This window comes from Triticum dicoccoides, chromosome 3A (assembly GCF_002162155.2).
Source record: "Triticum dicoccoides isolate Atlit2015 ecotype Zavitan chromosome 3A, WEW_v2.0, whole genome shotgun sequence".
NCBI lineage: Eukaryota > Viridiplantae > Streptophyta > Magnoliopsida > Poales > Poaceae > Triticum > Triticum dicoccoides.
In genome coordinates this window covers 687,121,639-687,149,171 of record NC_041384.1, presented here as the reverse complement: position 1 = coordinate 687,149,171, position 27,533 = coordinate 687,121,639, and the positions used below count along the sequence as shown (strand labels likewise).

The window sequence follows — 27,533 nt, the reverse complement described above, 5'->3', positions numbered from 1 at the left end:
AAAAAAAACATGCCGTAGCCTCCCGCGCGGCTGGGCCGGCCCATCTAGGGCTCTTCAACACGTGAGGCTTCGCCTGTGCTCACTTAAAGCGAGAAATAGAGATGCCCTCCCACGTGCGCTTGGTCAGGCATCAAACAAGAATTCAAACTACAAAAGTTGAAACATAAAAATTGTAACAAAGTTGACATTGCCTAACGCCACACACGGCCAACAAATGTTCCTACTCTTTCAGGCTCACATCCAGTCGCCACCATCAAGAAATTCGTCAGGAATGGAGGTCGCAACAACATGAGTTGAGACCTCAGGATAGCGCGACCTCAAGCGTGCAAGCACGGGTCATGCTCCTTCCTTGGCGGCAGCTTCTTGGAGGTCGGCCAAGCGATCCAGCACGTTCGATCAATGGACCCAAGTGGACATCAGCATCCTGCGAGATCCACATCGAACCTGCCACACAGGTCAGCGCCTAGGACATCTGTTGAAGAACAATAGTGACGACACCAAGGCTGTCTTGATCCGGCACAATATACATTTATGGAAAAATACCTGCAACAATTAACCACAATTAGCAAACATGGCGAGCCCCAGACAAAAAGGACGTCACAAAGGGACAAAGAAAGGGCATCCACCTCGGGCGGCCTCCTGGAGCTTGGCTATTTGGCCGTATTGGTCTGACAGTTCCACCGACATGCGTTGACCGACCTCTCAGCAGGGCGGTCTCCTCGGCAATCGAAGGGCTCTCACCCTTCCCTGAAGCTTCAATCTCATCCCGGACGGACTGGATTTGTCGCCACAGGTCAGTCTGTCTCTCTCATTTTGCACCATTGCCCGGAGACCGGAGGCAATGTTTTGGTTTGAATCCCCAGCGTCTCGCGTTTTCAACAATAATTCCTGGCATGAACGGGCCTCCAAAGCACCCAACTGGGCGATGCTCCGATAATTGCTGGCCACCTTCCAAACCAAGCTATGACGACGACACATCTCGTAATATTGCTCCTCGGCTGCTTCACGGCAATAACAAGCTATATCAGCAAAAAAACAAGTCTAAACCAATTAAATGCCAGTAAGTAGAAGGTACTCACAGATGCAATCGGATACAGAGGCCTCCAACGCAGCAGTTCGGGCCTTCTCGCTCTCTAGCAATTGGCTCCCCCTCTCAATCTTCTTGGTCAGCAAAGCGCCGCGCTCCTGCAGGAACGAGCAATGGGATCAAAAATCAATACATTTACAGGCCAGGGTCTACAACACAAGCAATTACGAAAACAGTGCACGTATCCTGTCCACACGCAATTACGAAATATAAGCAGCACGACGCGAAATATAACACGACACGTCGGCCTAATCCAGAATGTAAAATCATCACTTAACAGACGTAACATTACAAAACTATACCCCAAATATCGTTCTTCTGTTACAGAAGATGCATAAACAATGGGGTTCCCTTGCCCGAAATTCATCATAGTAAGCTTGGTGCAGATTATTGTATCATGAATAGGATATTTAAGACAAGAACACAAAAGAGTTGCTGTTACATGCATATGCAAAAAACTAAGCTCTATAATTTATAGAGAGATGTTATTCTGTTACTAAGCTCTTAAATTTCTTCTCCCGGAACAGAGATGCTATTCTCTTGCTAAGCTCTTAAATTTATACACAATTTTGATAGAAACATGTGAGGCGTCCCATGCTTATTGCTGATACTGCAACTGTAGTTTATATGAGTCTACTTTTGTGCTTCCATACACCTGTTATGAAGCATTCATCCTGACAAAAAAAAACAAAGGATGACATAGGACTCTTCTACCAATTCTAGAACTTGTTCCTTTCTGAACCAAGCATCAACCAAAAAGTCATGTCAAATTTGAACCAAAACACATATCAAACATCATACAGAGAGAGAGAGGTCAGAGGGGAGGGGAAGAAGGATTGGGAGCAGGTCACCTAAGCAAAGTAGATCACGAGCACCAAAATCCTACATGAGGCAGCATGGTGCAGAACAAATTATCGGGATGGATGCCATACAACTTAGAAATTATGCCTGAAATGGAAAGGTTGCACAAGGCACTCAAGAATCATCTATAAAGCACTTATAAATCTAAAATAATGGAATATAGACAGAAGGGAGATGAGAATGTATTCTTAAATTCATAAACCAGGAACACTAACTGGGCTTTCACATGATGCCTACACTTGAAAACCCGATGATTATTTTCTGCAGACAAATCACAATGGAATGGTATCAATGCATCATACAGGGAAATTGCAAATCATGAGGTGGAAGTGGAGAAACCATCATATACTTTGGCATTGATAAACTCGGTTATCCCAAAAGTTTGTAAGCATGGAGCTCTTCTATCTGAACCCAAACCTGCAAAGCAATCAACAACACGAGTCAATTCATAAGCAAATCCAGAGAGAGAGAGAGAGAGAGAGAGAGAACTGGAACAGACGCTCCAGGAGGAAGCAAGCGAGGGGAGGAGGCGGCTGCACCAGTTGCTCTGCTCGCTTCTCTGCACTTACGCAGCTGCCTGGCTTCTGGTCCAAGCCAAAGAGGAGCAGCCGCCATTTGAGGAGCCCTGGCTTCCCTTCATCTTCTTCAGTGGCCCGTGCTGGACAATGGGAGATATAGCCCTACCATTCCCCACCTGCTGCTCCTTGCGCCCAACGCCAACCTCTCCTCCACCCCGCGATGTGTGCAACGCCTAGAGCCCTGGCTTCCCTTCATCTTCTTCAGTGGCCCGTGCTGGACAATGGGAGATATAGCCCTACCATTCCCCACCTGCTGCTCCTTGCGCCCAACGCCGGCCTCTCCTCCACCCCGCGATGTGTGCAACGCCTAGAGCTCGGGCCTCGCTGCTTCATCCCCCGCCGCTAGCTTAATGACCACTCCTGCTCCTCCACCCCCACAGTGAAGACCCTGTCGCCCTGGTCTTCCACGACGACAACCTGCGCCGGATCCGGGCAAAGGGCAAGCAATGGGGAGGCAAGGATGAGGAAATTGGGAGGTACAAGAGGAGGCCGGATTGAAGATGGAGATGGACGTCGGCACACGAGGGATGGAGGAGGGACATATACGTGATTGGTAGGGTTCATATGGGGTTGCACACAACAGCGGAGACGCCAAATACGGGCGGCGCAACATGCGGCGTGTGAGGATAGGGTCGCTCCCACCCACGAAGGGCTCACCCGGCCATTAGGGAGGAAGAACGAACCCACCGGTCAGGGATATTGAAAATTAACCGCGTGGTGAAAACTAGCATAACAAATCTCCGAGACGAACCAGTTGGCCAAAAGCAACTCAATCGAACGGCCAACGAAGCTTCAATCTGGGGGAGCCCTGGGAGGCTGAGTTGGCCAGCCTCATTATAGGTGAGAATGTTGATGACATGATCATGAATGGCGACGACCCTAAGTATATTGCCTTTGTGAAGGCACGTCTCAGTGAGCAGTTTCTTATGTCTAATCTTGGCCCCCTTCGCTACTTTCTTCAGATAAAGGTCTCTTCAACTTCTGGTGGATATATTTTTCTCGTCGTTGTCTATACCTGGCTATCTGTCGGGCCGGGCCTACCAAAGCCCGATGCAAAAAACCTAGGCCTGGCCCGGCCGTCGGGCCTAAAAATCGGGCCCGAGCCCGGCCCATGACGCTAAAAGCCCGCCGGGCCTTGGGCCAGGCCTCTTTGTTAAGGCGCAAATATGACGGGCCCAGGCCCGGCCGTCGGGCTTGAAATCTAGGCCCGAGCCCGCCCGTGGACAAGGTCGGGCCAAGTCGGGCTTTTTCCGGCCGGGTCAGGTCGGGCCGACCGGGCCGGGCTGCCCATGGCCAGGTCTATCGTTGTCAGCCTCTTCTTTTGGATATATTTTTCTAATCATGGTCAAGCTCTAGTCTGGGCCTATCATCAATTGGGACGACCCTGAGTATATTGCCTTTGAAAAGGCACTTCTTAGTGAGCAATTTCTTTTTCGTATGTCTGATCTTGGCCATCTTCCATACTTTCTTGTGATAGAGGTCTGTTCTACCGCTAATGGCTTTACTCCCTCCGTCCGGAAATACTTGTTGGAGAAATTTCAGGGAGTATTTCCCAAGACAAATATATCCAGAATATTCTTGCTCGTGCTACTCTTACTGATGGGTGCACTATTGGGACTCCCATGGAGCGCAATGTTCACCTTTGTGCTACTGATGGTGACCGTGTCTGATCTGACACGTTATCATCATCTTGATGGGAGTCTTGTCTATCAAGATGTCACTAGTCCAGGTATCTCCAATCATGTCCATATTTTCCGCCAGTTTGTCTCTGCGGCCACATTGGTTCACTATAGTCACCTCCTTCATGATCTTCGTGGCATGATCTCTCACTGTCTATTCTTTCCCTGCTCCAGTTCATTACAGCTTCAGGCCTATTCAAATGCTACGTGGGCTAGTGATCCCTGGGATTGTAGTTCACTTTCTGTTTACTGTGTTTTTTTGGTGGTTCTCTCATTGCCTCTAAGACAAAGAAACAGACTGGTGTTTCACGTTCGAGTGTCGAGGCTGAGTCGCGAGCTATGGCTCTTTTGACGGCAGAGGTGACTTGGTTACAGTGCTTTAGAAGTTTGGTGTTTCTGTCACTACACCTGCTCTTGTCTGACATTACATGTGCTCTTAGTATTGTGAGCGACTCTGTGAAGAATGAGCTCACCAAGCATATTGATGCTTCCTTTGTGCATGTTGTTGTGCAAGATTCAGGTTATTGCTCCTCAATATGTGCCTTCCGAGTTACAGTTGGCGGATTTCCGGATTTCTTTAGATAGGCCCAGACTAGAGCACAACACGACTTCTATCTCTCCAAACTTGGTGTTGATCCATTATGAGTTTGGGGGAAGGGGGGGGGGGGTTAAGAGTTATATATTTAGCCATGTACCCCTTTGTATTTTGCCCGTTCTATCATGTTGTTTTCTTTTTGCATATTGTAACACACTTGCATGTTTGTGTGTAACGGCATATGGCCACCTGGAAATACAAGTTGCATATTTCCTAACAGGTAATCCCTCCAGGTTAATGGCCAAGGACTTCTTAGCATTTCGTCTTTTCATGTTCCTCGATTTACCATGCAACTCATTTCTGGTGGTCAAATTGTTGACTCTGGTTGTCGGGTAATTCTTGACTTTGACTCATGCTTTGTTCCAGAACGTCACACTAGTGCTCTCCTAGGTGCTGGCCCCCGGTGCCTTGACTCTTAGGGCCTCTAGGAGCTTGACTGGCTTCACCTTCCCTCCATTGCCACCATCACAAGTCTCTCCACCTCTGTTTCCTTGTCTACCAGCTCTTTTCAGCATTGCAAATCGCCTTGGCCACTTGTGTGACTCTCGTCTCTTGTCCTTCGTTCGGCGTGGTCTTCTTGAAACGTGTGGGGCCTTAATGTACTGACGCGAACCATTGCCCTCTGTTTCGTCTCAGGCACCTCCTTGGTGATTGTCAACCTCCTTGGTCGTTACCGGTGACTGCTTTATCTAGTAGGCAAGGGATAAGATTAACGCTAACCTAAAAAAGGATAGATGGTCAAATTTCACCGTTTCCTTGATGACCTTGAGCTTCGTGAGATCAACCTCATTGGTCAGAACTACAGTTGGAGCAACGAGCTCCTTCATGCTTAAGGTTGACACTGTGAAGGCATTCGGTTCAGTCTCATGGCCCTTCCTCCTATGATCGTGTGGCACGCTGACATTGGCGGCGGATTCACCAAGTGGGTCTGAATGATTCTACCATGGACATCCTCAAAAGTCATCCTCAACAAGGTGCACGGAAGGCATATTCTTCACTGTCGTGGCATGTGGCAACATGACCACCTTTTGTCGTTTGTTGTTTCTTCATTTGTGCTGGTGGTGCTCAACGCCTTGTTGGTCCATGTAAAGAGCGTTGTCATGTCGGAGCCATCGTGCTGGCATCGCGCGACGCACCTCATGTCACTGTATGATGCCGACATGGTCGTCCTCCTGTCTTCGACGTGCGGCAACCTGATCTTGGTGGCGTGTCAAACTTATGAACCAACTTTGACAAGTGCTCCTTTGCACCAAACTGCTGCAACATCGTCCAGATTTAGGTGATCAAGTTAAGCTTCATATGTGCTTTCTCATTGCTCCTGTGCACCTACCTCAGCCTCCCCTTGTCGTGCAAGAAGATTCAAATGGTCCACCTACGGCCTCTTCCAGACAAAGTTCTCGACTTCCTCCCCACTTGGATTGAGAATCTACTCAACATGAGAGGCTTCTCAAATTAGTGCTCTCCATCCCAGATTATCAAGCCATCGCCATAAAACTACCTCTATGGTTACTTGCGAAGATCGAGAAATGCATTCGCGCTTTCCTTCAGAGTGGGACCGACATAGTCAACAATGGGCAATGCATGGTTGCTGGAGCAAGGTGTTCTCCATGTGGAACTCAGCGGCTTCGAAATCCTTGAGTGTATCTCTCATTTGTTGGGCAAATTCCTTGTTGAGCACGGCACACTTCCTCGGTTCTCTTGTCCTGGTGCTCATGCTCAGAATGGTGTTGCTGAGCACAAGCATCGTCACCTTGAGGTGGCTCGTGCGTTGATGATTGTCACCTCTCTTCTACCTTATTTTTGGGTTGAGGTAGTTTCTACTTCCACCTATGTCATCAACATTCATCCTTCCTCTGCTCTACAAGGTGACATTCCTCGAGCTTTTTTTGTCGTTCTCCTAACAACTCAATGATTCCTTTGTTTGCTTACATTTGCTACATTCTTCTTGCCCACCCACCCCCACCCCCCCCCCACCCCCGCCGCCGAATGCAGCAAACTAACTGCTCAGTCTGTTGAATGCGTCTTCTTAGGTTACAGTGATTAGCAAGGGCTATCGGGTTGGGATTATGTCAGTCGTCAGATGCACATTTCTTAGGGTGTGACTTTTGATGAGTCTCACCCTTTATATGCCGATGCTACATATCGACGCGCCATGACTAAGATCTTTGATGAGATAATACATAAGATTGTCGAGTGTTATGTAGATGATCTCATTGCAAAGGTGGTATCCTATGAAGAAAATCTTCAACATCTCGAAATCGTAGTCGACCGCCTAAGGCAACATGTTAAACCTATTGAAGTGTGCCTTCATGGTCTCATAAGGCATTCCTAGGGTTTGTCATTCGACATCGGGTAATAGAAATCGACCCGAATAAAATCAAGGCCATACTCGAAATGCCTCGTCCTCAAAACCTTAAGGAACTGCGTTCGCTCGTCCATCCTCTCCTTTGGCCTCCCCTATTGAGGATATTTGTTTCCTCACTTTTTCCAATACACCTACCACTAAAGTATTTTCCCTCGTCCACCAACCCCACCGTGTCTTCCCGTAGTACTGTTGTAGACCCCACACCATCGTCACCTGCGGCTTCCCCAACCCCTTCATTACCTAAGGCTACCTCCCCTAGCTCATCCCCTAAGGCCTCCCTATTGATTCCCCCTCATCTTCTTTACTTCAATTGGTCGTCCGCGTGTTTTGGGTTCTTCTGATGAGCCATCTCCCTCGACTACTATCTTCTTCTGTTGGCAACGCACCGCCTCTAGCTCAGCCTACTTATGGCTTCCGAGCTCGCCCACTTCCTCTTATTGACGCTTACGGTTAGGCTGGGGTCGCACTTCTTGAGATGACTTCTTATCTTGACGGCGTTGTTCGTGCCGAATGGCAGCATGCGACGACAGCGGAGATTGATGCTCCTGCGCGCATTGGCACGAGGGATCTCATTTCCCTTCGCCCTCGTGCTCATCTCATCACTTATAAGTGGGTCTACAAGGTTAAGCCTCTTATGGTTCTCTTGAGCATTACAAAGCTCGTCTAGTGGTGAGAACATGGTCACTCTTCGCACACTTTTTGATGTGGCTTCTTTTCACCACTAGTCTCTCTCTTGCTCCCTCCCTCCCTTTCTCTCTCTCAACTTCATGTCAAGAATGCCTACATGTAGCCACCACCCGGGTATTCTCTTCGTAATGGCATGGTCTGTCGTCTTCGTCGTTGTATATGGACTTAAGCAAACCCCTCGTGCCTGGTTTGAGCGCTTTGTCTCAATAGTGACTATGCCTGGTTTTTCGGCCAGCGCTCATGATCCTTCAAGTTCTGTCCACCATTCAACTCGTGGTCGAACACTTGTTCTATATGCCAATCATCATTGGCGACAACTCTAACTACATTGTATTTGTGAAGGCTCATCATAGTGAGTTCCTTATGTCTGATATTGGTCTTCTTCGCTACTTCCTTGAGACTGAGATTTCTTCTACCTCTAACGGCTTCTTTATTTCCTAAGAGAAGTATATCTAGGATCTTCTTGCTCGTGTTGCTCTTACTAATGAGCGCACTACTGAGACTCCTATGGTTCTCTTGGAGACATTGTTCTCTTAAAGTTTGGGGACCATCACCCTTTGCGTCGAAAGGAGGTCATCGCTACTATACTATCTTCATAGACGACTTCTCTCAACACACCTGGATATACTTTATTTCTTCTCGTAGTGATGTCTTATCCATATAAGTGTTTTGATGCCATGGTTCACACTAAGTTCTCTACGCCTAGTCTTGTATTCTGTGATGATTCTGGTGGAGAATATATCTCCAAGCTGTTGCGTGGAATCCTTGCTGAGTAGGGTACTCCTGCTCAGTTCTCTTATCCTGGTGCTCATGCTCAGAATGGCGTGGTTGAGCGCAAGCATCGTCACCTTCTTGAGAAGGCTCATCTGTTGATGGTCACTGCCTCTCTTCCGCCACACTTTTGGGCCGAGTCTGTCTCCACTTCATCTATCTCATCGACCTTCGGCAATCCATTCCACTGCTCTGTAGAGTGGGGGTCTCCTTTTGAGCGTCTATTTGATCGTTTCCTGATTGTTCGACGCTTCAATTGTTTGGTTGTGTTTGTTGTGTCCTTGCCCCTCGTGAACGCACCAAACTTACAACAATGAGCATAAGGGATATCGTTGTTAGGATCATGTTGGTCGTCGGATGACTATTTCTCAAGATATGGCTTTTGATGAGTCTCGTCCCTTCTACCGCGTCCATCTTCCCCGGCCTTTTCAGTGGACAGTGTCCGTTTCCTCACTTTTCCCGACACTCCTATCACTCTTGTTGAGCCCTAATCCATTCCTCATACTACTCCTGCTTCTATAATTATTCCAGATTCAGCACCATCATCAGCTATGATTTCCTCACATCGCTTGTCATAGGATTCTACACCTTCATCACCGGTGGCTTGCTTGTCTTCATCAGTAGAGTTTATCTCGATGATTCTTGCTCGTGTTCTTCCATATTTGCCTCGCTTTTATAAACGTCATTCGCGTGTTGTGGATGCATCTACTGATTGCCATCTTCCCCGTCTCATCCTACTTATGGCATGCGTCCTCGTCCGCTTTTGCATGTTGACCGCCTTAGTCTTTCAAGCGTTGGCGTTGTTGTTCTTGGGCCGACTTCTTATCTTGATGTTGTTCATACCAAATGGCACCTTATCATGGTAGAGGATATTGCTACTATTGAGCGCATCGGCACGTGGGATATTGTTTCTCTTCCTCCTGGTCTGTCTCTTAGCTTGATGTCAAGAATGGCTACATGTAGCCACCACCTGGGTCTCTTCCTGAGGGCATTGTTTTGTCATCTTCGTCTCTCTATATATATATGGCCCTAAGCAAACCCCTCGTGCCTAATTTGAGCGCTTCGCCTTAGTGGTGATTGTGGCTAGTTTTTCGATGAGAGCTCATGATCCTGCACATTCTATCCACCATTCAACTCATTGCCAAAAACTTATGTCGATCATCACTGGTGACGACTAAGTACATTGCCTATGTGAAGGCTCATCATAGTGAGTTTCTTATGTACGATCTTAGTCCTCTTCGCTACTTAAGATTGAGGTTTCTTCTACCTCTAATGGCTTCTTTATTTCCTATAAGAGAAGTATATCCAGGATCTTGCTTGTGCTGCTCTTACTGATGGCGCGCTGTTGAGACTCCAATGGAGTCAACGTCCACCATTGTGTCCACATCCGCTCCCTGTCAATCTGGATGGGCATCCTTTGCTTTGCTGTGGAGCAGCACCAATGGCGAGAAGGAGCTCGGACAGTCGGAGCAGAGGACACAACGCAACCTAAAGTCAGGGCCAAGGGCGCATAGTAGTAGATGTGGGGTGCTTAATTAAGTGTGTGGCACAAAACTCGCAAACAAGAGAAGAACACCAAGGCGGATCAACGGTGAACAAAGAGTGCACAGGCACATGGGATACTGGATCAAGTTCCTCTGCCACCGCCACCAGTCTCTCCGCCTTTGTTGTATTATCTACGAGTTATTTACAATAGTGACATCATCACCTTCGGTCACTTGTGTGGCTCTCATCTCTCATCATTAGTTCGACTGGTCTTCTTTGATACGTCTCTAACAACGTATTTAAATCATCGAGTTGTCGCCTTAATAAACAGATTTGGATACGTCTCCAACAACGTATTTAAACCATCGAGTTGTCGCCTTGATAAACAGATCTAGTTTCCTTATACTCATATTGAGACGGTGTCTCAATGTCCTTTTGACCTTGTTCACTCTGATGCGTGGGGTCCACCTCCCTTTGCCTGAATATTATCTTTATAGATGACTTCTCTCGACACACCTGGATATACTTTATTTAGTGAGGTCTTATCTATATATGTGCGTTTTGCTGCCATAGTTCACACTCACTTCTCTACGCCTATTTGTGTCTATGACGACTCTAATCGAGAGTATATCTGCCATAGTTCACACTCACTTCTCTATGTGCGTTTTGCATGGAGTCCTTGTTGAGAGGTACTCATGCTCAGTTATCTTGTCCTGGTGCTCATGCTCAGATGGCGTGGCTAAGTGCAAGCATCATAAGCTTCTTGAAGACGGCTCGTGCTTTGATGGTCACTACCGCTCATCCACCGCACTTTTGGGTCGAGTCTGTCTCCACTTCCATCTATCTCATCAACCTCCATCCACTACTTTGTCAGGTGGCGCTGCTTTCGAGCGTCTCTTTGATCGTTTCCTGATTATTCAACGCTTCAATTGTTTGATTGTGTTACTATGTCCTTCTTGCCCCTCGTGAACATGCCTATTTGTCAGGATATGGCTTTTGATGAGTCTCGTCCCTAGCCGCGTCCACTTCAACCTTTTTTTAGTGGAGGATATATCTTTCCACAATTTTCCCAACACTCCTATCACTCCGGTTGAGCCCTTATCCACTCGTCGTACTGCTCCCGCTTCTCCGATTATTGCAGATCCAACGGCATCATCCCCGATGATTTCCTCACCTCGTTTATCATAGGATTCTACACATTCAGCGCTGGTGACTTCCTAGTTCCATCACCTGAGTTTATTCCAATGATTCCTACTCGTATTCTTCCATCTTTTTCTCACTTCGATACACGCCATCTATGAGTTGTGCCATCTTCCCCTTCTCGGCCTACTTATGGCTTGCATCCTCCTCTGCTTCCGCATGTTGACTGCCTTGGTCGTTGGCGCTGCTTTTCTTGAGTCGGCTTCTCATTGTGATGTTGCTCATACCAAATGGAACCTTGCGATGGTAGAGGAGATTGCTGCTCTTGAGCGCATTGGCACGTTGGATATTATTTATGTTCCTCCTCGTGTTCGTCTCATCACCTGGTGGGTCTACAAGATTAAGACTCGCTATGATGGTTCTCTTGAGGGTTACAAAGTTCGTAATGTGGCTCGTGGCTTTCAGCAGAAGCATGGTGCTGATTACGATGAGACTTTTTGCTCCTGCAAACCATATGATCTCTGTTCGCCACTAGTTTGCGTCCCGAATTGATGTTATGAATGCCTTCCTTAATGGTGAGCTGTGTGAGGAGGTTTACATTCACCCACGACCTGGTTATTCTGCTCCTGGTGACTTGCTTTGTAGTCTTCATCGCTCTCTCTATGGCTTTAAGCAAGCCCCTCATGCCCGATTTGAGTGTTCTGCCTCTGTGGTGGCTGCTGCTATGTCGATGACATGATCATCACTGGCAAAGACCCCGAGTATATTGCCATAGTGAAGGCACGTCTTACTAAGCAGTTTCTTATGTCTAGTCTTTGCCCTCTTTCAAGAAATGTAATCCACGATCTTCTTGGTTGTGCCGCTCTTCTAATGAGCACACTGTTGAGACTCCCATGGAGCTCAATGTTCGCCTCTGTGCTACTGAGGATGACTCTTTGTCGGATCTAACACTTTATTGTCATCTTGTTGGGAGTCTTGTCAATCTGACTGCCACTCGCCGAGAAGAAATAGACTTCATTGCCCTTGTTCGAGTGCAACTCCTCCCGAAGCGTCGTTGCTCCAGCATCCTACACCCTCTACTATATGCTCTGCGGCTTATATGCTCTGCGGCATTGCCGTCGTGTCCAGGATGGTGGCAAACTTGCTAGCGGCGATGCCTCTCGCACGATGTCGCAAGAGCCTTCATCCTCTCAAGTGCCATGAACGGACGGAGGGGATAATGCCGCCATGGCTGCTGGCGTTCCCTCGGCGTTCCCTCTCTCGGATTGTGAAGTTATTTTTTTTATTTTTGAATTGCTTACCACATGTGGCACATGGTGATCGTGAAGTGTTTTGGAGTGAGACTAAGAGAAATATGGGAAATGAGATAGTGGCTAGCGTATTAAGGGAATGAGGCCTAAACATAATTGTTGAGATGAGTCATAGCTACCAAAATGATTGATGCATTTCTTCTCCAAAGTAGGCTAGACTTTTGATGCAAACAGGATCACGTGGGATTTAGTCATAACTCTATCCAGTCTGAATGATAATCTTCTTTTATTTGGCAAACTTTAACCCTTGCTTTCAAAAATAATTTGACCCAAACATTAAATATATCATTGACCATAATTCTTTATACATAACACCATATCCTTAGTGTTAAGCTTCATGAACCACCCAATGCAAACCAAAAGTCCAAAATAATGGAAAAGGTTAGACAATTCACGCAACCAAAAGTCTGAACTAATGAAAAGGGCTAGGCAATCCACATATACACTTCAACACTTACAATCTAATAACATATAAGGCGAATTTGACAAAAGAGTTAGAAATTAAATAAATGTTCACAAATTCAAAATATATGTTTGCGAATACGTAAAATGTTCACCAATCCCAAAAAAGATTGTGGATTCAAAAAATGTTCACTAATTCAAAAATATTCACGAATTCCAAAAAACTTGTGAATTCCAAAATTGTTCACGTATTCAAAAGATGATCACATATTCAAAAATTTCACGCATTCAAAACAAGTTCGTGAATTCAAAAAATGCACATGAATACAAAAAACCATTCACATATACAAGAATACATGAACTCATAAAATGTTCGCGTCGAATTCAAAATATGTTCGTGGATTCTAGAACAATGTTCACAAATTTCAAAAATGTTGTCATTCTTCTCATGGGCCATCTCCCATGACTACTACGTCTTCTTCTGTTGGCAACGCACCACCTCTAGCTCAGCCTCTGAGCTCGCCCGCTTCTACCTATTGACCGCTATGGTTATTGCACCGCTCTTTTCGAGACAACTTATCCCATATGGCAATATGTGATGGCATCGAGGAATGATGCTCTTGCCCGCATCAGCACGTGGAATCTCATTTCCCTTCCCCATCGTGCTCGTCTCATCACTTGTAAGTGGGTCTACAAGGGTAAGACTAATGGTTCTCTTGAGCATTACAAAGCTCGTCTAGTTGTGAGAACATGGTCAAGACATTTGCTCCTATACGGCCTAGATGACCACTCTTCACACACTTTTCGATGTGGCTTCTGTTTGCCACTAGTCTCTCACCTTGATGTCAAGAATGCCCACATGTAGCCACCGCCTAGGGTTTTTTTTTGATGGCATGGTCTATCGTCTTCGTCGCTCTCTATATGGTCTTAAGCAGAGCGCTTCGTCTCGGTGGTGACTATGGCTGGTTTTTTGGATGCTCATGATCTTTCACATTTTGTCCACCATTCAACTCATGGTCGAACATTTGTTCGATATGTTGATCATCAATGGCAACAACTATACATTGCCTTTGTAAAGGCTCGTCATAGTGAGCTTCTTATGTCTGATCCTGCTCCTCGTCGCTACTTCCTTGAGACTGAGGTTTCGTCTACCTCTATTGGCTTCTTTATTTCCTAAGAGAAGTATATCCAGGATCTTCTTGCGCGTGCTGCTCTTATTGACGAGCGCACTGCCGAGACTCCTATGGTGTCAACATCCACCTTTGTGTCCACCTTCGCTCCCTACCAGTCTACATGGGCATCCTTCGCCTTGCTGTTAGTTGCTATGTGAACTGTCTCAATCCCACATCTCGTGTTCCCTTCTTGGGCAACACCAAGACCGGACACTCGAGCAACACCAATGGCGAGCACGAGCATGGACAGTCGGTGCATACCTGGATTATGCACGGTAAGCCGAGGACACGGCGCTACCTAAAGCCGGGGCCAAGGGCGCACATTACGAAAACGTGGGGTGCTTAATCAAGTGTGTGCCACACAACCTGCAAACAGGAGAAGCACACCATGCTAGATCGACGGGAATGGAGAGTGCACAGGCAGATGGGATGCTATCAAGTCCCTCTGCGCTGCCAATCTCTTCACCTCTGTTGCCTTGTCTACCAGTTATTTTCAGCAGTGACATCATTGCCTTAGGACACTTGTGTGGGTCTCATCTCTCATCATTAGTTCAACGTGGTCTTCTTGAGTCCATCTCCGACGATGTCTCTAAACCATGAGGGTTGTCGATAAGCAGGTAGAGTTACCTCATACTCATAGCAAGACAGTGTCTCAGCGTCATTTAGACCTTGTTCTCATTGATGTATGGGGTCCATCTACCTTTGCCTCAAAAGGAGGTCATTTCGACCTTGTTCTCTTTGATGTCTAGGGTCCATCTGCCTTTGCCTCAAAAGAAGGTCATTGCTAGTATACTATCTTTATAGATGACTTCTCTAGATAGCTGGATATCTTTTATTTCTTATAGTAGTGATAGTGAGGTCTTATCTATATAAGTGTTTTGCCGCCTTGGTTCCACTCAGTTCTCTACGCCAATTCTTGTGTTCTGTGATGACTCCGATGGAGTGTATATCTCCAAGCTGTTGCATGGAGTCCTTGCTAAACAGGGTGCTCTTACTCAGTTCTCTTATCCTGGTGCTCATACTCAGAATGGCGTGGCTGAGCGCAAGCATCATCACTTTCTTAAGGCTTGTCTATTGATGGACACTACCTCTCTTCTGCCACACTTTTGGGCCGAGTCTATCTCCACTTCCATCTAACTCATCAACCTTCGGCAATCCAATCCACTGCTCTGTAGGGTGGTCTCCTTTCGAACATCTATTTGATCATTTCCTGATTGTTCGGCGCTTCAATTGTTTGATTGTGTTTGTTGTGTCCTTCTTGCCCCTCATGAACGCACCAAACTTATTGCTCGGTCCATTGAGTGTGTCTTATTAGGATACAACAATGAGCATAAGGGATATCATTGCTAGGATCATGTTGGTCGTAGGATGACTATTTCTCGAGATATCACTTTTTGATGAGTCTCGACCCTTCTACCCACATCCATCTTCCCCGACCTTTTCAGTGGAGGACATCTGTTTCCACACTTTTCCCGACACTCCTATCACTCTTGTTGAGCCCTAATCCATTCCTCGTACTGCTCTTGCTTCTCCGATTATTCAAGATTCAACACATTTATCACCGATTATCCTATGATTTCCTCACCTGCTTATCACAGGATTCGACACATTTATCACTGGTGGCTTCCTTGTCTTCATCACCTAAGTTTATCTTGATGATTCTTCATAGTATTCTTTCATATTTGCCTCTTGCCTCACTTTTATACACATCGTTCGTGTGTTGTGGATGCGTCTACTGATGCGCTATCTTCCTTGTCTCAGCCAACTTATGGCCTGTGTCCTCGTCCTCTTTTGCCTGCTGATCGCCTTAGTCTTTCAAACACTGGCGTTGTTGTTCTTGAGCAAACTTTTTATCTTGATGTTGTTCATACCAAATGGCACCTTGCCATGATAGATAGATGATATTGCTATTGTTGAGCGCATCGACACGTGGGATATTGTTTCTCTTCCTCGTGTTCTTCCCATTACTTGGTGAGTCTACAAGGTTAAGACTCGCTCTAATGGTTCTCTTGAGCATTACAAAGCTCATCTTGTGACTCGTGGCTTTCAACGGTAGCATGGCCTTGATTACAATGAGACTTTTTGCTCCTGCGGGCCATATGACCACTGTTCGCGCACTTCTTGTTGTGGCCTCTATTCGTCACGGGTCTGCGTCTCGGCTTGATGTTAGGAATGTCTTTCTTAATGGTGAGCTGTGTGAGGAGGTTTACGTGCAGCTACCACTTGGGTATTCCACATCTAGATTTCCCTATTCATGGTTTTACTGTCAAATGGAACATCGTACCAGTTGATAGTCAAGTCACTCTTGGCACTTCGTCTTTTCATCTTCCTTCTTTTGCTCATCTTCCTTGACTTCACTACAATAATTGTCCGCTGTTGTGGATTCTTCTAATGAGTCATCTTCCTCGACTAGTATGTCTTCTTCTGTTGGCAAACATCGCCTCCAGATCAGCCTACAGCCTACTAATGGCTTCTGAGCTCGCTAACTCCTGCCGATTAACTGCTATGGTTATTGCGCTACTCTTCCCAAGAAGACTTCTTATCGTGACATTTTTGTTCATCCAGAATGGCAGCATATAATGGCATTGAATGCTCTTCCCAACGTCGGCTAGTGAAATCTCATTTCCCTTCCTCTTGCTCGTCACATCACTTGTAGGTGGGCCAAGGGTGAGACTGATTTTCTCTTGAGCTTTACGAAGCTCTTCTAGTGGTAAGAACAAAGTCATGACTACAATTAGAAACTTGCTCCTGTATGGCCCAGATGACCACTCTTCGCACACTTTCCGTTGTGGCTTTCGTTCGCCACTAGCCTATCTCTCAACTTGATGTCAACAATGCCTACATGTAGCCACCACCTAGGTATTCTCTTCCGGATGGCATGGTATCTCGTCTTCGTCGCTCCCTACATGGTCTTAAGCAAACCCCTTGCGTGCCTGGTTTGAGCGCTTCATCTCAGCAATGAATGCAGCTGGTTTTTAGTGAGTGCTCATGATCCTGCACATTCTGTCCCAACCAACTTGTGTCTGACACTTGCTCCATATGTCGATCATCACTAGGGACAACACTTACATTGCCTTCGTGAAGGCTCATTATAGTGAATTTCTCATGTATGATCTTGGTCCTCTTCGCTACTTCCTTGAGAATGAGGTTTCTTCTACCTCTGATGGCTTCTTTGTTTTCTAAGAGAGGTATATCCAGGATCTTCTTGCTCGTGCTGCTCTTACTGACGAGCGCACTGTTGAGACTCAACGTCCACCTTTATGTCCACCTTCGCTCCCTGCCAGTCCGGATGGGCATCCTTTGCCTTCTTGCGGGTTGCTATGTGAACTGTCTCAATCCCACATCCCGTGCTCCCTTGCTGGGCGACACCATAACCGCAGGCTCGAGCAACACCAATGGTGAGCAAGAGCTTGGACAGTCGACGCGTACCTGGATTATGCACGGCAGGCCGAGAACAGGCGCTACCTAAAGCCAGGGCCAAGGGCGCACAGTAGGAGAACGTGGGGTGCTTAATCAAGTGCGTGCCACACAACCCGCAAACAGGAGAAGCACACCAAGCCAGATCGGCAGGTAACGGAGAGTGCACAGGCACGTGGGATGCTGCACCAAGTAACTCTGCTGCCACTGCCGCCAGTCTCTCCACCTCTGTTGCCTTGTCTACCATCTGTTTTCAGCGGTGGCATCATCGCAAGTAGTCACTTGTGTGGCTCTCATCTCTCATCCTTAGTTTGACGTGGTCTTCTTCGATCTGTCTCCAACGGTGTCTCAAAACCACTAGGGTTGTCAGCTTGGTAAAGAGGTCCAGTTACCTTATGCTCATAGTGAGACAGTGTCTCAGCATCCTTTCGACATTGTTCTCTTTTATGTCTGGGGTCCATCTCCCTTTGCCTTGAAAGGAGGTCATCGCTAGTATACGATCTTTATAGATGACTTCTCTCAACACACCTGGATATACTTTATTTCTTCTCATAGTGATGTCTTATCTATATAAGTGTTTTGATGCCATGGTTCACACTAAGTTCTCTAAGCCTAGTCTCGTATTCTGTGATGACTCTGGTGGAGAATACATCTCCAACTTGTTGCTTTGAGTCCTTGCTAAGCAAGGTACTCTTGCTCAGTTCTCTTATCCTGGTGCTAATGCTTAGAATGGCGTGGTTGAGCAGAATGGCGTGGTTGAGCGCAAGCATCGTCGCCTTCTTGAGACGGCTTGTTAGTTGATGGTCACTGCTCTATCTTTCGCCGCGCTTCTCAGTCAAGTCTGTCTCCACTTCCATCTATGTCATCAACCTTCAACAATCCATTTCCCTACAGGGTGTCACTCCTTTGGAACGTCACTTTGATTGTTTTCTAATTATTTAGCGTTTCAATTGTTTGGTTGTGTTTGCTATGTTCTTCTTTCCCCCCATGAACGCACCAAACTAACTGCTCGGTTTTTTAAGGGTCTTCTTAGGATATTGCAATGAGCATAAGGGAGATCGTTGTTGAGATCACGCCGATCGACAAATGCCTATTTCTCGGTATACGACTTTCGACTAGTCTCGTCCCTTCTACACGAATTCATCTTCCTCGACCTTTTATGTGAAGGATATCTCTTTCTACAATTTTCTCGACCCTCCTATCATTCCTATTGATTGTTTCGCTTCTCCGATTATAACAGATCCAACGCCATCATCTCCTATGATTTCCTGACCTTGCTTATCACAGGATTCTACACCATCACCGTCTCCATCACCTGAGTTTACCCCGATGATTCCTCCTCATGGTCATCCATCTTTTCCTCACTTTTATACTCGTTGACCGCGTGTTGTGCATGTGTCAACTGATGTGCCATCTCCCCCGTCTCAGCCTACTTACGGCTTGCCTTCTCATCCGTTTCTGCCAATTGACCGCCCTGATTTTTCAAGCGCTCACACTGTTGTTCTTGCGCCGATTTCTTGTCGTGATGTTGCTGCTTATCCAAAATGGCAATTTGCGATGGCAAAGGAGATTGTTGCTCTTGAGCGCGGCGACACGTGGGATCTTGTTTCTCTTCCTCTTGGTGTTCGTCCTGTCACTTGTAAGGGGTCTACAAGGTTAAGACTCACTTTGATGGCTCAATGGTTCCGTTGAGCGTTACAAAACTCATCTTGTCGCTCGTGGCTTTCAGGAGGATCATGGTATTGATTACAAAAAGACTTTTTGCACATGTGAACCATATGACCACTGTTCGCACATTCGCCACTTATCTGTATCTCAACTTGATGTTAAGAATGTCTTTCTTAATGGTGAGCTACGCGGGGAGGTTTACATGCAGCCACCACCGCTATTTTGTTCCTTACGACATGCTTTGTCGTCTTCGTCGCTCTCCATGGCCTGAAGCAAGCCCACGAGACTGGTTTGAGCGTTTTGCCTCTACGACGACTGCAACCAGTGAGTGCTCATGATCATGTGTTGTTTGTCCACCTTTCTGCTCTTGGCCGGACTCTTCTTCTATAAGTTGATGACATGTTCACCACTAGCGAAGACGCAAAGTATATTGCCTTTGTGAAGGCACGTCTTAGTGAGCACTTTCTTATGTCTGATCTTGGCCCACTTTGCTACTTTCTTAGGAGTAAGGTCTCTTCTTGGTCAAGAGAAGTAATCCAGGATCTTGCTCATGTTGCTCTTACTGATGAGCGCACCGTTGACTCCCATGTAGCTCAACGTTCACCTCCGTGCTATTGATGGTGACCCTTTGTCAGCTCCAACACGTTAGCGTCATCTTGTTGGGAGTCTTCTAGCTATCACTCGCCCGGATATCTCCTATCATGTCCATATTTTGAGTCAGTTCGTCTCTGCCCCCACCTCGGTTCACTATAGTTATCTTCTTCATGTTTTTTGATTATTCATGGCACGATCCCTCATTGTATAGTCTTTCCCCGTTCCTGTTCATTACAGCTCCCAGGCATATTGAGATGCTATGTGGGCTAGTGATCCCTTGGATCGTTGTTCACTTTCTGCTTACTGTGCATTTCTAGTGGTTCTCTGATTGCTTGGAAGAAGAACCAGACTGTAGTGCCCGTACGAGTGCACCTCCTCCTGCGACGTCGGCACGCCACCATCCAGCTCTACCCTCCACTATATGCTCTACCCTCCACTATATGCTCTACGGCATTGCTGCCACGGCTCAGATGGTGGCAAACTCGCTAGCGCTAATGCCTCTCGGACAATATCGCAAGAGCCTTCCTCCTCTCAAGTAGCATGAATGGCCGGGGGGACAATGGTGCCATGGCCGCTGGCATTCCCTCTCTCGAATCGTGAAGTGAATAAGAGAAATAGTCTAGCATATTAGGGGAATGAGGCCAAAATGGTTGAGATGAGTTAGGCTCGCAACCAAAATAGTTGGTGTATTCTTCTCCAAAGTGGGCCATGTTGAGATGAGTTAGGCTCACTACCAAAATGGTTGGTGTATTCTTCTCCAAACACTAGACATAACACGACCAAGTGGGATATAGTCATATACTCTATCAAACCCAAATGATAATCTTCTTTTCTCAATAAACTTTAACCCGACTTTCAGATAATAATTTGACCCAAACACTAGACATAGCATTGACCATAATTTTTTATACATCACACCATATTTTTAGAATCTACTAACATGTAAGTCGTATAAAAAAGGAATAAATCTAGGCATGTAATTTACATGTAACCATTATATTATATTGTTTTAGAAATCCTAGGTAGGTCTCACTAGATGTCTAGACCCATGTCTATACTCTACAACCCTGTACATTTGTAAACAGAAGGGAGTGGTTTAATTTATCACCATCGTCTAGACGGTAATCTCTATTTGTGCATTACATGATGGAAAATACAATAATCTCTGAACTTTGTCAAAAACTTACGGAAGTAAATGTAACTCAATAAACAATTGTGTTTGAGATTTCAAAAGATACAATGATAAGGTGTTTAACAAATATGCATGCATGCTGTATCATGCTTATCGAGTGAACAAAACAAATATTAGGATAGATACTGCGAAATAGAATGCATACCAATATGAATACAACCACCACTGGCTCCATCACGGAATGTTGCGTGATAAAAGCCCGCCATGCTAACTCAGTAGCTTCCTCAACTAACACGTTGAATTTGTAACTGAAATGTAAAACACAAACATAAGGGATGCAACTTCAAGATAATATGAACAGTGAGAAAGCAACGTATAGAGGTATAAAAGAACATACCCCTCATCCAACATACCATAAGCATACAGAGAGTTAGAGAACCAGCTTCCCTTGAGCCTTGCACCCTCGCTTATCAACATAGTATCAAGTCCGGACCCTAGAAAAAGGGCAGAATTGTTAAGCATAGACCTAAGTACATCTTAACGACACTAAAATATGTCAAAGGGCCACTCACGGTTCCATCAAATCCAACAATCATTGTACCAATTGGAAGTACCATCCCGCCATATATGAAAATAAAGGATATTAGCCAACGTCTTCAAAGAACCAGCAATAGAGATTCTTCGCTTGTTCACGAGCTCATGGAGCTCATGAACCTCTCAAGGAAGAAACTACTGTTATGCTTACTATCTTTTACTATCAAAGGGGAGTACGGTTGTGATGGTAGGTCATGGTATGTCTATTCGCATGTTCGTGTGTCGCTTCCTCCTCTCTCAACCAAATTCTCGCCGACAAGTGGACCCGCCCGCTCTTTTCCCAGCCTCATCGACTCGCTCGACCCAATCTGATTTATTCTTCCTCTCGTGAAGAGCGAGCGCGACCAGCTAGGGTTACTATCTCGTTCAGTCATCGCCGCCTCGCATCACTGCCCTGGTCGCTATCGGACACACCAACCAAGAACTGCATTGTCGAACACAAGCCTAGGTCGCCCTCGTTTGTACATGCAAGATGTAGCTCGCCGTCTTCTATGTCATGTACGACCTTCATTTATACCTGCTTCCTAGCGCATCGAACAGTGGCACCGCAGCAAAGACTCCGAGTGCAGCAGCTACTCCAGTTGTACATGAGCTATGGGGTCAAGATTCTTGGAGTTCTCATGGTCTGTGCTTGCGCGGCCGCCGAAAGGGTGGAAGAGTAGATTTGTGAATGCTTCCATGGTGTTTGTCTTCAATACCAACGTATTCTTTCTCATCACTAAGCTTTTCTCTCGCTCACTAATTGTTTCTTGCACTATATGGCCAGATCTAACTTCTTCATTTATCCATGATTTTTCTTTAAAGTCCGTCGACTAAATGTACAAGAGCTTGGCGGCTCTTTTCTAGCTGCAGCTAAAACTTTTTATATTAAAGTAAGCTTTAGTTTTGCTGGTTTCTTGTTCATAGAAACCAGCGGCAAGAAATAAGGCTAGAGCCACGGCAACATCAACCAAGTTTATGAGCATGTACTTGTACCCTCCTGTATGGCAGTTGGTCCACCTTACATGAAGATTAAAGTCATCTACATCAATATATTAATTTTGGTCCTGGTATGCATTTCTTGGAGAAATCTTAGGGCAAATATTTTTTTATTTTTGCTGTCTTCAGAAACCTTGGAGAAATTTGGTGTAGGCACCTTCAGTTCTATTACGTCCATCCCAAAAAGTATGTCTTAGATTTATGTAGATACAGATGAATCTAACACTAAAACATGTCTAGATACATTTGTATTTAGACAAATCTAAGACAAGCTTTTTGGGACGGGGGAAGTATAACATAGTTGAATCTAAAATTTACTACAATTAGCATTGTAATCACAGCGGTGGGCTAATTCTGTAAAGAAATGCAATGATGTAATGTTCTTGGTTAAACTTCAGTTCTGTATATACTCCCTCCGTCCCAAAGCAAGTGTCGTTGATTTAGTACAAAGTTAGTGACAATTATTTTGGGATGGAGGGAGTACTTAGTAATGCAAATTCAAGAATTAATGTTGCAGGCATGTCGTCATTGAAGCTTTGATAGATATTTTGCTTATGCGTATTTAACATTAACAGAGTTACTAACATTGTTTCGATATTTCGTCAGTAGAAGACTAGAGTCTACAACCATTGCGCATCAATGCGATCCAAAAATAGGTAATTCGAGGTGGATTTCACTTGTGGTAGCACACAGTTCAGATAGCAACGCGGGACTTATAGTCACAGATAGATTGTCGTGGAAAACTCAATTGATGGGATATAGGATTCACATCGGTGCAGATTGCCGAATACCATGCAAATGAAATGTTGGTTGCAAAATTAATGATCTGCCTCTTTGTCGAGGTAAAATTGATAAGACTCATAAGAGTTCAACTTGAGAAATATTTTTTTCCATCGATCTTTTAGTCTAGCAAGTAAAAAAATTCCGTCATTCTTTTAGCTTGATGTAAACAATATAATTGTTTGTGCAGCCACAAGTATGCTACCTTCCCTTCCGTAAACAGATGTCCAACTACCAACCATGCAGTAAAAAAGATGTAAGTTTGACTATTACAACATAAAAGATGTTCACATTTGTAAGATAAATGTTATTTTAGATTTATCATGTCCTGTAAATTATTCCCTCAGTCCCATAATATACGATCATTTTGCAAGCTAAAACACCTTGCAAAATGATCTTTTATATTATGTGAAACTCATGATTTAGCTCACTTAATATCACAAAATTATTTTAGGAGAGACCATCTAGCGTACATATCAATTGTGGTATTGGCCGTGCTATTATTTCATGAGTTTATTTTGATGTCTAATTATTTCTTTTAAAATTAAAATCAATATTATGGGTAGCAGCACATTCACTGCTGATGCAAGAACATTCCAGCTTGCCTGAAGAATAAAAAGTTCCATTATTTTGTGAGTCTATACAACTTCTACTTGCATTATATTAAACTTCATGTGAATTTGCACTATTTGCACCCCAATCCTTACAGAATATATACCTATACTAACTGCCCACCCCAAGAAAATTCACACGCTAATTATAAAATAAAAAGATCTGAAGAAGACAAGACTTGCACTCAGTCCTGCTTGGTCCCTTTTGTTTGTGCCACATCGATTGGAAGTGAGTTTTTAGCTGTCTTTGTGATAAAATGTGAAAGATTCAAATCCGATGTTGATATCTTTTCTTTCCGGAATGATACTTTACTTTGCTGGTCTTTTTCACCTATTGTCTCACATGATGAATATCTAGAGCATACTTAGATTTGCTATTTGTGTATTTTGTTTTTGTAGACTTAGTAAGAGCACAGAGAAATAATACTTAAATAGTGTAGGTTGAAATATAATTGACAAAAGGTCTTATATTAGTAGTTAAAATCATTTTGTGGTAGTTGCAACTTGGTAATTATGATATTCAATAAACTTTCACTACAAGAAGTTTATGGTTACAGTTAAAATTGTGCAACAAAGTGAGTGATGGCAGAGGCAGATAATGGAGAAGGAAAATGGTGTTTTGTATAGTTACAATCCTGAGAACTTATTTTCTACATACATAAATTTCTTGTTCCGTATCAAGTGACAACACCCATGAACAGTGGTGAGCAAAGTGGAAACACACAAAAGATGGAGCTGTGATAAAATTCATGGACATGCAAGAGTAAAAAAAGGAGGAAGAATGAAGCTTGTATTCCTATGGGACGTGAATAGACAGGCGGATAACATAGTAGACACTGAAGAAGATAAATACAATATCCCGTTGCAACACACGGCACTCAACTAGTACTATGCAAAATATGAGATGCCAAGTAGACAAGCAGGTGATATTTTACCTTAACCCAAGTTTCTATGCCAAAATTGGCAATCAGCAGCCCCACAAGCCATGGTTCCGCATGGATTAAAGCTGCAGAACAGAAAACACAGAATCATGTAAGGACAGAAATACATTCTGATGAATGTTTAAGTGATGATCCTTTGCATCAAGCAAGAGCCTTCTACAACGACTAACAAACATGCAAGGGCAATTTTACAGAAGGATCAGCACTTGTGTAAAAATAGACATTATACAATACCGGCAGCTTTCTATTGGATTCTCCGAACCACACAGACACAAATCAGTATGCATAAATGTTGGACCTTCAGATAAGCAGACTTGAATTCAATAGTAAGTATTAGCAAAACTATCTTTTTTGTGTGTGTGATATCAGTATCACATCAATTCACAACTCTCTATCAGTACCAATCCCACTACAGATTACCTCCCTTCTCAGTTCCTACAGATAATTAGCATCCAAACACAATCAGTATCTTTGTATTCACCACGTAATCCAAATGAACCGCCACATCCAAGCACGGTTGCCACAACTGGTGTGAGAGGCACTGCAATTGGTGGCTCAGCTATTGTGAGGTTGTGATATGTTTTCTCTGTTGTACACTAGAACCTAAGCACAAGTTCTTCACACCCAAATCAAGTTGGTTTGAGATTTCATAGAAGTATGAATCACTGCCCTGAATTACTAGATATGAAAATGTACATGCCCTGGTACGCAAGAGTAAAGAAACACACCCCTGACCACCAAATTGTCCTCCCAGAGATAATCAACGGACAAAAGAACCAGATTTCGCTAGGAGATCTATAAACATCCCGACCCTAAATCACGCATCCACGCCAGCAGATCGAATCCCCGCAGCACCAAACCCTAGCACTGGAATGCGAGGCCAAGGGACAGGGGACTCACATGTGTACCCGCCCATGCTGGCCCGGGAGTCGGCGGCGACGATGACGCCTTGTCGGAGATGAAGGAGAGCGTGGTCGTCCCCTTCTTGTTGTTCGCCATCTCCTTGGTCGCCTTCTGGAACCCATCGAACTGCCACCGGGAAACGAAAAAGGGGCGCAAACGGATCAGAGGCCGGCGGAGAGAAAAGGGGATTAAGGGAGGGGAAGGCTCACGCACGTTGTTCTCTAGGGCGAGCTGGTCGGCGGAGAAGAGGCCGCCGAAGTCGTCGCTGCCGGCCGCGGCGGCGCCAAAGTGGTTCTTTAGGGCGGAGAGGTTGGGAATTCGAGGGCGAGCTGGTCGTCGGTGTAGGCGGAGAAGAGGCCGCCGAAAGTCTTCGCTGCCGACCGCGGCGGTGCCGAAGTGGTTCTCGACGGAGTGGATGTGTAGCGGCGGCGGAGGCGATCAATTGAGATTTCTTCTCTTTTCCTCCTCGCGTCGGTCTCCCCCTTCTTTTTCTTGCGGCGGGCCTTGTCTCGTACGAGAGGCCCCCGCTTATGGAGGGATTGGGCCGGGCTGTGCGCCCCTACTTGGGGCGGGCAGCGCTCACGCGGACCTACATGGGCCGCGGCCCAGAAGCGGGAGGTGGTGGTGGTTCCCTCCCAGCAGAGCATTAAAATTGCCTCAAAAAAAGTAGAGCATTAAAATGTTCTTAAAGAAAAGCTGAGCATTAAAAACCCCTAAGAAAAGCAGAGCATTAAAAAAATCGAAATTTTTAGAGATTACTAGTAAGTGTGACGTTGTCTAAAAAAACTAGTAAGCGTGATGTGCAACATATTCAAAAATTATCCTCGGGAGGCCAATTGAGTCACACATGAGATTGCCAAGCATAGCTATCAGAACCATTATTTACGAGACCAATCAAAGATTTCTGGAGCTGGCACTTCGATAAGCATAGAGTTTTCTTAGTGAAATCAGATAAGTACGAATGTTCTTATGGAGGCTCTCTAAACATTCGTTACGTACAGAAGATGTGAGAGCTCATAGGCACATGTCTGATTCTTCTTCTTGTGGATTGTGTGGCTCACTAGACTCCTGGAGACACTTCTTGATCAATTGCACAACAACGAGATGCATCTGGGCTATAGTTGATGAGGAAATGGCTCAGGCCTTGGTTTCTACAGCTGAACCAAGTGCCAAATTGTGGCTTTTTATTGTGCTGGAATCATTATCGCGTGAGAAATTTGTACTTCTTATAGTAACTCTTTGGGCAATTTGGTCTGCTCGGTGAAGGGCCATCCATGAGGGGGGGTTTCAGTCTTCCCAGGCGACAACATCCTTCATCACGGGATTCATAGGGGAGCATGATGTCCTTAAGGTAACACCCTCACCTGGCATACAGAGAGCAGCACCGAATATCCAGCAGCAATGACCGAAGGCTCCACCGGCGGGTTTCGCAAAAATTCACGTAGACGCAGGCGTTCGCTAGGTAAGAGGGGGGGTCGGCTACAGCGGTGTGCCAGAACAGTAATGGACAGTACCTGGGCAGTTCGGCTCTTGTCATTGATGGGTTAGAGGATCCATCGGCCCTTGAAGCTATAGCATGTAGAGAAGGACTTGCACGGGCTGAAGATCTAAACATCCAGAACTGTGCTATTGCATGTGACCCGAAGCAAGTGGTTTCAAAGATTGTCAGGGGTAGTAGAGGTAGTTATGCTGCTATAGTTAGTGAGATTAATCTTGAGGTAGCTCAATGTTGGGGAACGTAGCAATAATTCAAAAAAATCCTACGTGTCACCAAGATCAATCT

General features: G+C 45.4%; 1 long non-coding RNA gene across 7 annotated transcripts; it reads right to left on the bottom strand.

Moving 5' to 3' along the window:
• On the bottom strand, window positions 1-26,207 carry LOC119270216. 7 transcript variants are annotated; one of them, XR_005133991.1, is made up of 11 exons: window positions 25,964-26,207; window positions 25,748-25,876; window positions 24,842-24,912; window positions 21,357-21,437; window positions 21,149-21,251; window positions 2,298-2,365; window positions 2,164-2,209; window positions 1,939-2,035; window positions 1,080-1,185; window positions 627-1,001; window positions 1-543 (listed from the first exon to the last, which is right to left on the bottom strand). It is a non-coding gene; the product is annotated as an uncharacterized LOC119270216 (long non-coding RNA). The 7 variants fall into 7 exon arrangements; XR_005133988.1 differs by having other exon boundaries at window positions 627-998; XR_005133990.1 differs by lacking the exons at window positions 24,842-24,912; window positions 25,748-25,876; window positions 25,964-26,207 and adding an exon at window positions 21,516-24,824 and having other exon boundaries at window positions 627-998; window positions 21,341-21,437.
• Between the last annotated feature and the right edge of the window lie 1,326 nt (window positions 26,208-27,533).